The sequence below is a fragment of the Orbicella faveolata genome, unplaced genomic scaffold, assembly GCF_042242905.1.
Source record: "Orbicella faveolata isolate gen_17 unplaced genomic scaffold, um_ofav_v1 contig_34, whole genome shotgun sequence".
Taxonomy (NCBI): Eukaryota; Metazoa; Cnidaria; class Anthozoa; order Scleractinia; family Merulinidae; genus Orbicella; species Orbicella faveolata.
In genome coordinates, this window is record NW_028301563.1 from 5,742,582 (window position 1) to 5,755,326 (window position 12,745).

At 38.3% G+C, this 12,745-nt stretch overlaps 1 long non-coding RNA gene across 1 annotated transcript; it reads right to left on the reverse strand.

The window, feature by feature from the left end:
* Positions 1–7,977: 7,977 nt before the first annotated feature.
* On the reverse strand, positions 7,978–10,623 carry LOC149104384 (uncharacterized). The gene is made up of 2 exons (XR_016210126.1): positions 10,542–10,623; positions 7,978–8,024 (listed from the first exon to the last, which is right to left on the reverse strand). It is a non-coding gene; the product is annotated as an uncharacterized LOC149104384 (long non-coding RNA).
* Positions 10,624–12,745: the final 2,122 nt, after the last annotated feature.

Below are 12,745 nucleotides of genomic sequence, written 5' to 3' on the forward strand. Positions count from 1 at the left end.
TCTAAAACGTCACGGCTCAACTCTACTTAAAATTCCTCCTCATAACACATCATGAAGATCCCTTTATAGATGCAAGTGAAGCAACAAAAAGGGCGAGGGACCGAACAGAGAACGGCAAATGTACAAATGTCACGAACCGTAGAAGTCGTGTAAGGCTCGAACTTCAGACGTACAGAGAAATACCGGCAACTGATGAGATCCACATGGAGGATCAAAACCATGGTCTTGCCTGAGTCAAGCTGAACAGCAGTGAATACAACACGCAAAACAGTCAACAAACTTGCGCGTAAACTTGCTTTTACGTGGCGAATAAATTGTAATTACTGTTGACAGAGTGTCCCCTATACTTTTTTCGTGACGGGTGAATGGGCATTTTTGCTTTGCGTGAAACGTGAATTAGGATTTATTTTTTCCGTGATTCGTGAAAATATATTATCTACACTTTTCCGTCCACGGGAAACTGGTTTTCGATTTTTTCATGATCCGTGAAATATGCATTTACTTGCGCGTGATTTGTGAGCCAGCGACTTTTGCGGGAATAATTTTTCACTTTTTTGGAGATTTTAGCGTCATTAAAGCTCGTAAACTTGTTCAGAAGTGTTTTTAAAAGTTAGTAGGCTAGCGTCTTAGCTCTAGAGACAAAACGGTTACAGAAAGTTTCTAGCTACTCTAGGTTATGCATTGAAGAGAGTGCCACTCAATTCTGTGGTTTGTGCGTCGATGGTTTTTAGCAATATGAAAGCTGGTTAATCACTATTACGGTAGTCCACAGTTTATGTTTATGTTCAGAGTTAATGTGCTTCGCGTAGGCAGGCATTCATTAAAGGGACACCATGTACTTGAGCGCAAAACAATGTGGTGATTTTTTTGTGTTTCTTCATTAAAAAAATCTTTAACATGATTGTCGAACTAGTTTTCAAACATCCACAAGGTTTATTTCTAATTTTTATCGGTGTGCAAACCAGAGATGATTGTGTATTGTAAGGTCGATTAAAGGAACAATAATGTGACCATAGTGTACGCAACCCGACATACCGTTTCTCTGTGTGTGTTTGTTTTTGTGTGTGTATTGGGGGGGGAGGGGGGGAGGGGGGGCGGGGAGGGGGTTAAGCAAGAGACCATAGGTTAGCAGCAAATAGAGGTTCTCGTGGCTCACTTTTTTTTTTGAGGGGGGATGGGGGGTCATGAAAGATACCGTGGGTAGGTTGTGAAGGGAGGGGGGCCTATAAAAGATACCATGGGTCACTTGTCAAGGGAGGGGGGTGGGCTGTAGTAGAGACCATGGGTCACGTGCCAAGGGATGGGGGCGGGGGCTATAAAAGAAACCGTTGGTATCTGGATAAGGGTAGGGGGCTATAGAAAGAGACAGTAGTCTCAAGTTATTCTAGTGGGTCCCTTATATGTATAATAGACTCGACTTTTGTGATATCCAGAATAATCGAAGTCTCGGTAAGGGTTATCAACCTCAACCTTTGGTTTCGGCTGATAACCCCTACCTCGACCTTGATTATTCTGGATATCACAAAAACCTCATCCAATAATTGTTTATCATCATTTATTTAAATATTCACTATCATGATTTCTGCTTGTCTTGAGTTGATTTCTCAAACAAAAATTTACTGCTCTTGAATGTTATTGTTCAGTCACCTTTGGCTGATTATTTTTGATCTACCACTTCTTTATACTTGTTTTCCTTTGAGTTTTGGCAGTAGTAGCGGGAGGCTACACATAAGCTTAAATCAATAAATAATAATCGCTCAACCCACCTGGAGGCATCTTCAACAAGTGGACAAAGGGAAACCGTATTGTCATACTTGCAACGATAAAATATTATGAGGACATACAATGAAAGCATGAGCTATTCATTCATGGCTAATTTACCATGCCTGTCAACGACAATCTTCCAGTTTAAAAAATATAGATCAAAACTAAATATAATTTACAACTGAGCTTAATGTTGGTCGCTGGTTCCAGAATATGGTTTTTGTGCTGTTTTGCTGTTATTTTTTTGTGCTTGTTAATACTTTGCAAATATCCAGTTTAAAAAAACATACGTTGTAATTAAATCATTATTCTAAAGTAGATGCAAGTCAACGTTTTTTCACATCTCCCGTATGCAATTTAAGTTGCAACCACTGTAAATAATATGAGGTATATAATATGTCTAAAACATTCATTTCACGTGATTCAACCTGGCCTTTCCATTGGGCCCGATTTCCCTTCGCGTGGCCTTACATGTACTGAGAACCCAGGAATGGACATACCAAGCAAATACAAGTTACATACAACACCTAAACACTAGGTGAAGAGAAATCTTTTACTCGTCAGTTTGAATATTGATATTGACATTGGCAATGTCTGAGGCAAACTCATTAGTAGGCCTTTTACTTTTAACACATTCAAGCAAGTTGAGCAAGACCAAAATCGTGTTTGTCACATTTGTCTACAAAATAGATACATACATGCAGTGCATAAATCTTGGATTTGTAAAGCCCTGGTCAAACGGCCCATGATAGTCGATGATAGTTAACAATAGTCGATGATAGTTGAAGCGCGCGCTTCCGTTTGACCACCAACTATTAAGCACTATCACCGTCGACTATCATCAACTATCATTCATTTTGAGCTTGTTCAAATTCTTCATGATAGTCGATGATCACGGTTTTTCCCGTTTGACCACGCGCATGATAGTTCATGATAGTTTTTCGGTCAGCTGTTTTCCCCGAAAATCGGCGGGCTCGTTTACGATGGCCGTCATAAGTTCCTCGCGAGGCTCAGCTGCAGCTTCAGAAATTCGTGTTTATATTCAAGATGATAATCATGACAAAGAAAATATTGAAGACCAAGATAACATAGAGAAGATATCTTCCGAAGAAAGCGTCAACTCGCAAGAATTAGAAGAGGCGCTGCAAAAAAGAAGCGTATCACTAAACGTTCATCGGGTAAAAAGGGCAATGCGGCGAGATGGAGTAATGACCTGATATTTCGTCTAAGAGACCAATATGAGGCCCGGCCCTGCCTTTGGGACACTTTTTTTTCGAAATGATTACCACAACAAAGATGTCAACAGAGATTCATCTTCCGTACATTCCTCCAACAAATCGATTACCAGTAAATAAGCCGCCGCCCTCTTTCGTCGCGAAAAATTCATACTTTTACAAGTTTATCTCACGCGACGCCATTTAGCGTTTACATTTTTACGTGGAAAGAGCCTGGAATTAGCTGCTCGCGTGACTTTGCTCGCGCGACTGCCAGTGAACTATCGTCAATTATCACGAACTTCTTAGGCCGTTTGACCATGTGAATTATAGTTGGTGATAGTTGACGATAGTTAGGAGAGAAACAACTATCATCGAATATCATGCGCCGTTTGAACAGGGCTCAATTTTATTTTTAGCCACTTACATTGATTTCCCTCAACTTAGGGGTTGTTGAAGCGAATCATACCCTACTTCCACAAGTTACACAGGTTTCATACTGACCTTGACGACATGACGGCTTGTTACCAAAAAAGTTGTAGCCCGATTGGTTTACCACCTCTGAAAAACTTTCGAGAATGACTCGAGAGAGGGACTAAACAAGTTCTCTTCCTTCAAACATATTTATTTTTATTACTTATAACCAGGCAGACTTTTTCTTTTTTCTTGTCCTTCATAGCATCGATGGCTGCGATCTACTTCGCAATGATGTTCTCCAACATCGATCCTAACAGGTGGGTGAACGTTCGATTACATGTTGGATCTAGAACTTTACGAAGCCGTTTCCGAAGACTAAGAGCCGCAGCGGACCCAGGCTTTAAAAAAGAAACCTTATCTTCTGGCGTATATGGATGATACTTAAACTCCGACATTTTTGCTTTGCCGTTTCTCTGAACTTCTATGACATACTGCAAACTGCACCGCTTGTTATATTCCAGATAACACGGAACGATCGACCATACGATAATACAATCTTGGCAACTGTCCTTAACTATCTTCCTAACTTCCTCACTTTTTAATACCTCCCTTACATATTCATACCACCTAACATGACGCACCGCTTATTTGTCGCGAGAGAACTTCATCTTTTCACTAAATAAATCAAAAAATCTCTCACTTTACCTTTTTATTACAACGGACAGACTGCTACAACATATTACCGATTCAAACTTGCCGGCCGACAAGAGTCCAGATAAACCTTGAAGGTTTCTGCCAACTCACCAGAAACTCTCTCAAGTACAACCTCTTCTCTCAATGCTTTTTTCTAGACACAAATCTTCTTCATTTTCATGGCCGAGAGCTTCTTCGCTTTAGACGCCATTTTGAACAGGTTTGTTTTGCGAGTGATTCTCGTGAGGAGTTCGCGAAGAGCGCGCTATTCAAAATTTCCTTATATGGGCAAAAATTAGAAGAGTGATTCTCATTGGTCGGGAATAATCGGCAGCATTGTTTGAAACAGATAAGGGAAGTTAAACGTTTCTAGGTGATAAGCTCCTGACCAAACTTGAAAAGTAAAACGATGAGAAGTCAAGGACTACGTACTGCAAGGCTGATACAGCTTGGTATATTTGAAGCAATATTTCGGCTGGCCAGACCAGCTTTCCAAAGGTTTAGAAGTTACTATATTATAAAAATGAAATTACAATATTATATAATGGTGGATGTCGTAAAACATATTTCGAAACTAAAAAGGATGGCGGAAATGACGAACAAAACAAACTAAATAGAGTAAGGATAAAACGGGTCTACTTAGGCTACAAGTTTCACGATTCATGACGCCTATCCATACCGTGAGGTTCCAATTTTGTTGGTAATGACGTCATATGAAGTGAAATGACGTTATCGGACACGCCATCTTGGATTTAACTAATACTTTTGAATTTAAAAAATAACGGAAATTAAGACAAAATCAAGCCAGAAAGCTTATGAAATGCCAATTCATGGATTTCTGCAATTTGGTGAAGAAAACTGGAAGAAAAAACTACAGAATAATCTCAAAAAAGTTGTTTACATGTAGTTTGATGGTTGCCATGGCAATGTCACAAATGATGGACACACAATTGAAATATCAAAATTTCCGCAGAGAATGATGGAACAGCTACTAAAAGTTTCAGCTCCTTAGAGTAAATCATCTTTTCAAAACTTTGAAAAATCCTTATAGGAGGGGTGGCATCCACCCCTCCCCTCCCTCTCTCTTGTACATCCGAGCATTAATGCATTTCTTGGCTTTACCTTGAATGATAATCAATCGTAACCGAGTTTTCTTCAGCCGTCCTTTATGGAAACAGGATTTGCTATGATACTCAGATGTAAAAATGTTCATAGTGTGTTAATGTAGATTTTGCCTTTTGTTTAATTCGTTCGGTTTGCTGAAGTGCTTATTGGTACATTTTTTTGAAGGTTATTGCGTTTAGTTGATGATTAGTGTTTTATGAGAGCTCCTCTTCTAGGCTTGGCTAAATATATATAATTATTGTCAGTTTTAGGCGTTCACGGCTTAGCTAACAATCAGAGTTATCTATGAGAGGGTTGTCCAATATACACAACCTGGTACGGGTCGAAAAAAACAATAGTTTGACAGACCTTAAAATACCGCTTTTTGTCCGTGTATGGTTCGAAAATTGCATCTCATTACGGGGACTTAACTATAAATCACTTTTTACCTGAGCGAGGGGTTGAAACGGTTTGTCGATTCATACATACTTAACGGATGGTGAAGATCGTTTACCGTCCGTATACTAACCGAAAATTAAGGGGATTTAGATTAATTTCACCTGTCCTCTTAAGAGATGAGAGATGCAATTTTCGAACCGTAAATGGACCAAAAACGGTCTTTTATTGTCTATCAAAACTGTACAGAACCTAAACTTATTTTTTTCCAAACGTATCAGACTGTCTATATTGGACAACTCTCGTTTCGGGGTTCCTAATTTGCCATCACAAACATGCATGTGACTGCCTATAACGAAAAGTTAAAACGCTTCCTCTGACAGCTTCTGAATAACAACGGGCTAATTGAGGGACATATTGTAGAATTTTTACCTGGAATCCCCCATCGCAGCCATGCCGTGGTAGTGTGGGTCGGTATAACTCTTGCATTGTTCTATTTGTTTTTCATCAATGTATACCTAGAAGGACAGAAAGCAAAAAACGAAAAAAATATGCATGGTACTGTCAGTTTTCTTTCAACCTTAGTGTTAGGGTTAGGGTTCTACGTTCAATTTAATTTCAACAGAGGTTCATCCACCACCCTCGCACCTTGTATCAAGGTGGGGCATGAATTTGCTTTGCCTCCAATAGTTAGGGGCTACTAAACAGTTAGCGGGGCCATACCAAGCGTTTTAGGTCAGCTTTATAACAGTCTCCTCTTAATTAATCGGATCGATATGAAAATTCTACCAGTGTTTGGAAATGGATTGAAGTTTGGTTCAATATATTTCATAAGGCAATCGATATTTCCATGGAAACGATTAAAAAATGAAAATCGTTAAATTATGCATTTTGCGCTAGCCAGATGTGATATGAAAAAAAAAAAACTAATACCAATGCCTTAAACTATGGAGAATGGCAAGTAGAATATAAAAGAATAGAGATTTTTGTATGTTTGATCTGGAGTAAGTCGAAGGAAAAAAAAAAACCTTTCAAATTATCCTTTTTTTCATCATAATAGCAAATGACCCGACAGTCGAACACTGTATGATGAAATTAATTCTAATGATACCAGATAGTGTATTCAAGATATGTTTTGGAGCTGGTTGTGCTGGTTTCCTTTCTGCGATCTCGAAAACGAGACTTGTTCTTGCGATCACTTCCCCCATAATTTTCGGGTAATTTTTGATCAGTGAGGACTTCTTCAAAGATCTTGAAAACGACTCTATAGCGTTTACCACTCATGCTTCGCAATGATAAATAAATAAATAAATAAATAATAATAATAATAATAATAATAATAATAATAATGAATGTTGACAAAACACTTCGGTCTTTTTGTAACTCAAACGAATTAATAAACTTTTGTTTCCAACGAAAATATCGATGCCAGCTGTATTAACAAAGGGGGACTTCACCTTAAGCGGAAAAGGGTCTACAAGCTGGCCGGCAATTTTAGAAACCACATAAATAGTAATTAAATCCAAATCAATAGAAAAATCGTGAATTCGGTTTTTTCTACTCCAGCCGCGTCATTTCGAACAATGAGACTAGACTGGACTATACTATTCGGATACTTTAATACACCTCCAGGGTTATAATTTGATCAGATGTGACAGAAATCGAAGTGGAGGTGGTGTATGCGCTTCTATCCGAAATTGCATACATTATACACGACGTTGGGATCTAGATCTAGATTTAAAAAAAAAAAAGTTTGTAGAAATATATACAGATGTGGGCAAAAACCTTTGGACACTGTTGTAAGGCCACAAATTATCTGTGTTTCGCAGCAGAATTTTGAAAAACATTGTTACCCTGTTGAAAATGCGCTGCTGTTGCCCCTCCATCACCCAATACACAAGAGAAATTACAAGTACTAGTGTCCAGCATTGTAGGGGACGGGCGGGGGGAGGGGGGAAGGGTGGGGAACGCGGGTGGGCCCGTGACTGTTTGTTTGGCGTAGGTGAAAAAAAGGCCACAAGTGCAGATTTGTCCCAAGACTTTTGTTCATGCGCGAGCGCTGATTGCTTCTCTTAATCAATAAGATCTAATGTTAGTACAAACAAATCTTACCGAAATTGTAACAGACATCCCGTTCGCCATCCAAAACTCTCCACCTATATATGTGATCACAATGTTTTTTTTCTCCATGCGATTTTCCTGCAAGGCCTCGCAGTCTGGCAGAATATCCACATCGAAACTCCGTCTATTTTCTGTCAGCTGCTGTTGGCATATCCCATTTCGCACTTTTAATCCATTTGGGAGGTAAATTTGTACCTTCAGATATTGGCGGGTTGTAGGGTCTCGAAGAACTGGAACTGTTGACTTAATTTCAATTTTATTCCCCACATTTGGCTTACAAGATGCTAGATTCAACCTGAGAGTCGAAGGGTATATCTGCGAATAATAATAATAATAATAATAATAATAAAAATAATAATAATAATAATAAAAATAATAATAATGAAAAGTTTTCATTTATACCTTAATCCTTACTTCTTACTGTGCTTACTTTTTTTCAACAAGATATGCACACCCTTCGTGATTAGATACTTTTAAGTATGTAAGGTAGCTGGAAATAGTTTCTAGGATTTTTTGCAGATCAGTTTTACCACTATTTATCAAACGATTTTTCAAAATTGGTATCAACAATTATTTGTGAACAAATTGCAGTCATCTCTATCGGACTTCAAGTTACCTTTGCAATAGTACAAGTTGCTACATACCCCTAATTTTTGGCTTTAAGTGCCTATGGCTAAAATCAAAGTGGCTGTGGGCCACTGAACTTGGATAATGATTTATGAAAGGCTGAGAATGGAGTTATTGTATTAATTAAATAACGCGAGTCCATTTATAGGTTATGTCTAAACGAAGTTGTTCGAAATAACATAGAGTTAAGCAGTGTCCTGCTACTCCAGCCCCATTGAGTTCATGACGAATGACGCCATTGTCAAACATGTAATCAAACCCACAAACGCACGGATGGGAAACATTTCCAGTAAAACAGTAGTTCCCCACCACTTGAACGAACTCAGCAACAACTTATTTGAAGGTTAAGCTGTTGCTTTCTGATGAAAAAAATCATATTGAGCTTTTAATCATTCGAGAATTCGTCCAGCATATCGATCGATCTCGAACTCAAAGTATGTTAGTCTTATTCGAGCCCTAAGTTATCACCAGTGTCAGATAGTATTGCGAAGGAAAAAAGATGAAGACTTTCCCTTACAATCGAATCGAGGAGAAATGAAGCTTATAGTCTTTCCTCTATAGACCTTACAATCGCATGTAAGCTTTATAAATGCGACTCCTGGTGTTACGTTCACGTCCATATTATACAGGGAGGCTACTTAGATTGAACAGCATTGAACTGGTTTAACAGTGAGAATTTCAAGCTAAGAAACAAAAGCGATCGACCGTGCAGAAACAATCCACAAATAAGAAACATTGCCACAGAAACAAATCACTTGTCAAGGAATATTTTCCGACTTGGACGCGAGCGACCTGCCAACGCCAACAGAAATCGAAGGAAGGAAGGACGGAAGAAAAAAGTGCAGTGCTCCATACATACCTACATCTCAGATTAATGACTACGTCATTATCCGAGTTAAAAGCGAGCCTGGTGGCCCCCATTGTTTTTTTTTTGTTGTTTTTTGTTTTTGACTATGGCGTTGTGATAAGCATGGAAGGTCCAAAGATATTCTGTGACCCCAGACGCGACCAACTTAATTAAATCAATTACATAGATATGTGTGGTTCTTAGTTCTTTTTATGCCTATTTAGCTTTAAGTTTGTCGAACACATTGATCATGAGCCTCCGCCTCGGGGAACCGGGTAACCGCCTTCTGTGTATTTGACGTTAAATAAATTGTATTGTATTATCTTATCTGACGCCCTTCACTTCTTCTTCTTCTTCTTTTTTTTTTTTTTTTTCTTTTTTAATTACGCAATTGAACCAAGTTTGTCGTTGGGTCCATTCTCGAGTAATGAACTTAACGCACATTAACATTTTCTAGTAAAAAAAGGGAAAAAAAAAAACACGTTTATAGAGAGTTGAAGACAGTTGTACTTTGAGAAGGTTGCTTTTCGATGACAAAGATTTGTGCGTGTCATAAAGATAATTTTGAGTTCTAACTGCATGTAGTACTTTACTTCAAAAACTCTTCCAGAATTTGATCTTTGTCGATTGAACGATAATTTTGGTCTGTACGTTTTCTTTTTACAAGCATGTCAATCAAGGCTGCCATTTTTCAACCAAATGTCAATGTATGTGGGACCAGTTAGCTGTGACAAGAAATAAACACGATCAAAGAAGAATCAGACTCAAATTTTGGCATGTATATTATTAACAAGTAATCAAATGATTTTTCTTGTTGAATTTAGAACAAATAAGCACTCGTAAATTTTTCAAAGATTACAAATTGCATTCGCCCTACGTACTCGTGCAATTTTTTGTAGTCTTTGAAAAATTTACTTGTGCTTATTTATTCCAAATTGCACTCGAAATCATTTGATTACCTATAGAAACAGTATTAAGTCCGAGAACTAAACAAAACAGTTCGCAAACCAAATTGTTCGCTGATACATTTTAGGGTGAGTCTCAATATTTGAGTATTGTAAGTTAAATGTGGTTCAATTCCAGGACGTTCAATTAAAGAGGCGGTCAATCACGAAATCACGTAGTCTGTGTATGTTAAATAGGGTTGTCCCAAAAAATAAGAAAAAAAGTATTGTAGGAAGGAAAAGGGTGTCACTGAGTTAGCTAAGACCCATTTGCAAAGGTATGTTAATCGTAACATTTTAGAGGAACTCGAATAAAACGTTTCCAGGGAGGGCAAACGTGCTCGACTTAATACCCAATCCCCCCTCACCTTCCTAGAGAAGCTGCATACTTCCTCACTGTTCAGTTATACCTACCTCGATGCCTACAAAGAATGGCTTGTTCGCTTCCTTTGGAGCAGACCACTTCTTTCCTTTAAACCTCGTTTCGACTTTGCACTGCATCTATTTGAAATGAATAAAAATTAATAGTAAGGTTTATTTTAACTTAGGCTTTAAACTTCATTACAGCAATGGTAGAACTTGAGCACTATTGTAAATAGAAACAAGACATTATCAAGGTAGAAATAATTGCATTCCGCAAGCAATTACGATAAATAAGCAACAATTAATTTCAGTCACACTTTCAGTGCCCATTTGTACAAAATTGTCCAAGAAAAAACTAAACTATTTATCGCTTCCGCCTGTAAATCAATTACACTTTCAAGGAAATACCATTGAGTCTTCCGACTGTCTTAAGTTGCTAGGAGTCACCATAGACAATCAATTGAATTTTAATACTCACATTAATAAAATATGTAAGAAGGCGAGTCGGCATAACAATGAGGCTTAAAAAGCTTATTCCTACCAATGCTAAATTAACTCTGTGTAAATCAGCCATATTGCCTGACTTAACTTATTGCCTCCTGATTTGGCATTTCTGTAGTGCTACTGATAAAAGAAAGTTCGAACGGATTCAAGAGAGAGCACTACGCGCAGTTTTTCTAGATAAGCAATCAAGCTACTGAGTATTGATGGAAAAAAGTAATGTAATTACGCTTCAAAATAGAAGACTGCAAGATATTGCTATCCTTTTGTCTAAGGTGAAAACACAAACTATGCCCCGCCAGAATATGCGAATCATTTCACACGCATTGCTCACCCTCCAACTTAAGGGTGGCGGAGTTCGCCATTCCGGAATTTAAGAACAAGAAATATGGTAAATATTCGGTCACCTACCTGGAACCAAAGTTGTGGAATAAGCTACCCAGCGAAATTGGAACCCCACCACCACTAATTAGTTTTAAAAATCATATACGTAAATGTGATTTAAGTGAGTTGGTAGAAGACGACAAGTGCTCAAATTGCATCGTAATTTTTTTTTTTCTATTCTATTTTTTTTCTTGTTAGTTTCTTTAATAATTTATCTCCTTGGTTAATTTCTGGTAGGCTTTTCAGTAATTTATCAGTCAATAATTAGTAAATTTTTAAGTGTACTCAATTAGTAGAGGGATATTACCCCATCGGCTAACTGTTTTGACACGTAAAATAAAGTTTATGTATGTATATGTATTTTCCTTCGGAAGTTTAGCGTGAGCATTTCATTCTTTGCGCTAACACATTTGTGTCAGTGCTGGGGTTTTCGCATAGGAAAGTTTTTCCTTATTTATCTACTTCCTCGTTTATCTGGAGAAAGGTACATTTATGATTATAATTTCGTTTTCGTATTTCTGCTATTTCTGTGCCCCTTTCGTGTTTTCAATTTCAGGACGTCGATTGCCTTCTCAGTCGGACACGTGTTTCCGATGCGGTAGAAAAAAGGCATCGAAGCGCCGACGGTACAAGATATGGGGACGGATACAAGTATGGGAGCCTCAGGACGCAAGCTAAAAACATCTCATTCAGCTCCTCCGGGACCCAGCCAAACAAGTCAGAACAATGATGTAGATATCATCAATAATGAAGAGACACCTGCGTTTTTTTGAGGACTTTGTTAAGGTAGACAGCTCTGTACATGATTTTGAGGTAGAATCGGGCAAGTCGGGCCCTTCCATGAAATGCAATGTTAAGGGTAGGCTTAGAGCCCATGTCGGTTTCTGGCAAGATATTCAGGCCTCTGCTTTTATTACTGACTGTATCAAGAAAGGTTACAAATTATCTTTCTACACTACTCCTTCAGGTGCTTCGTTTAAGAACAAGCGTTCGGCTTTCAAGCATGCTGAAATTGTTCATGAGGCTATTTTGGAGTTTTGAAGTCTCTAGTAACAGGGCTGCTCAGTTTGCAAAATCCCATCTCAACGTTGTTAACCTTCTCTCGGTTTCGGTCCAAAGTTTTCGGAAGAAGCGTCTGATAAATTTGAGGACTGGAGGGTAGGCCTAGATTATTTTTAAGAGGTTTTTTTTTGCGAAGTTTGCTCTTTAAAAAGCGGTTATCGATCACCACGTAGATATTTTCCTGAACACCAGCCTTACCTTGGTTTCAGCTGGGTTATTCCTAATGGGGACACAAAATTTTTCGTGTTTACTGTTCTCCCTTTTAGATTATCTTCGGCTCCTTATGTATTCACGAAGCTCTTTAGACC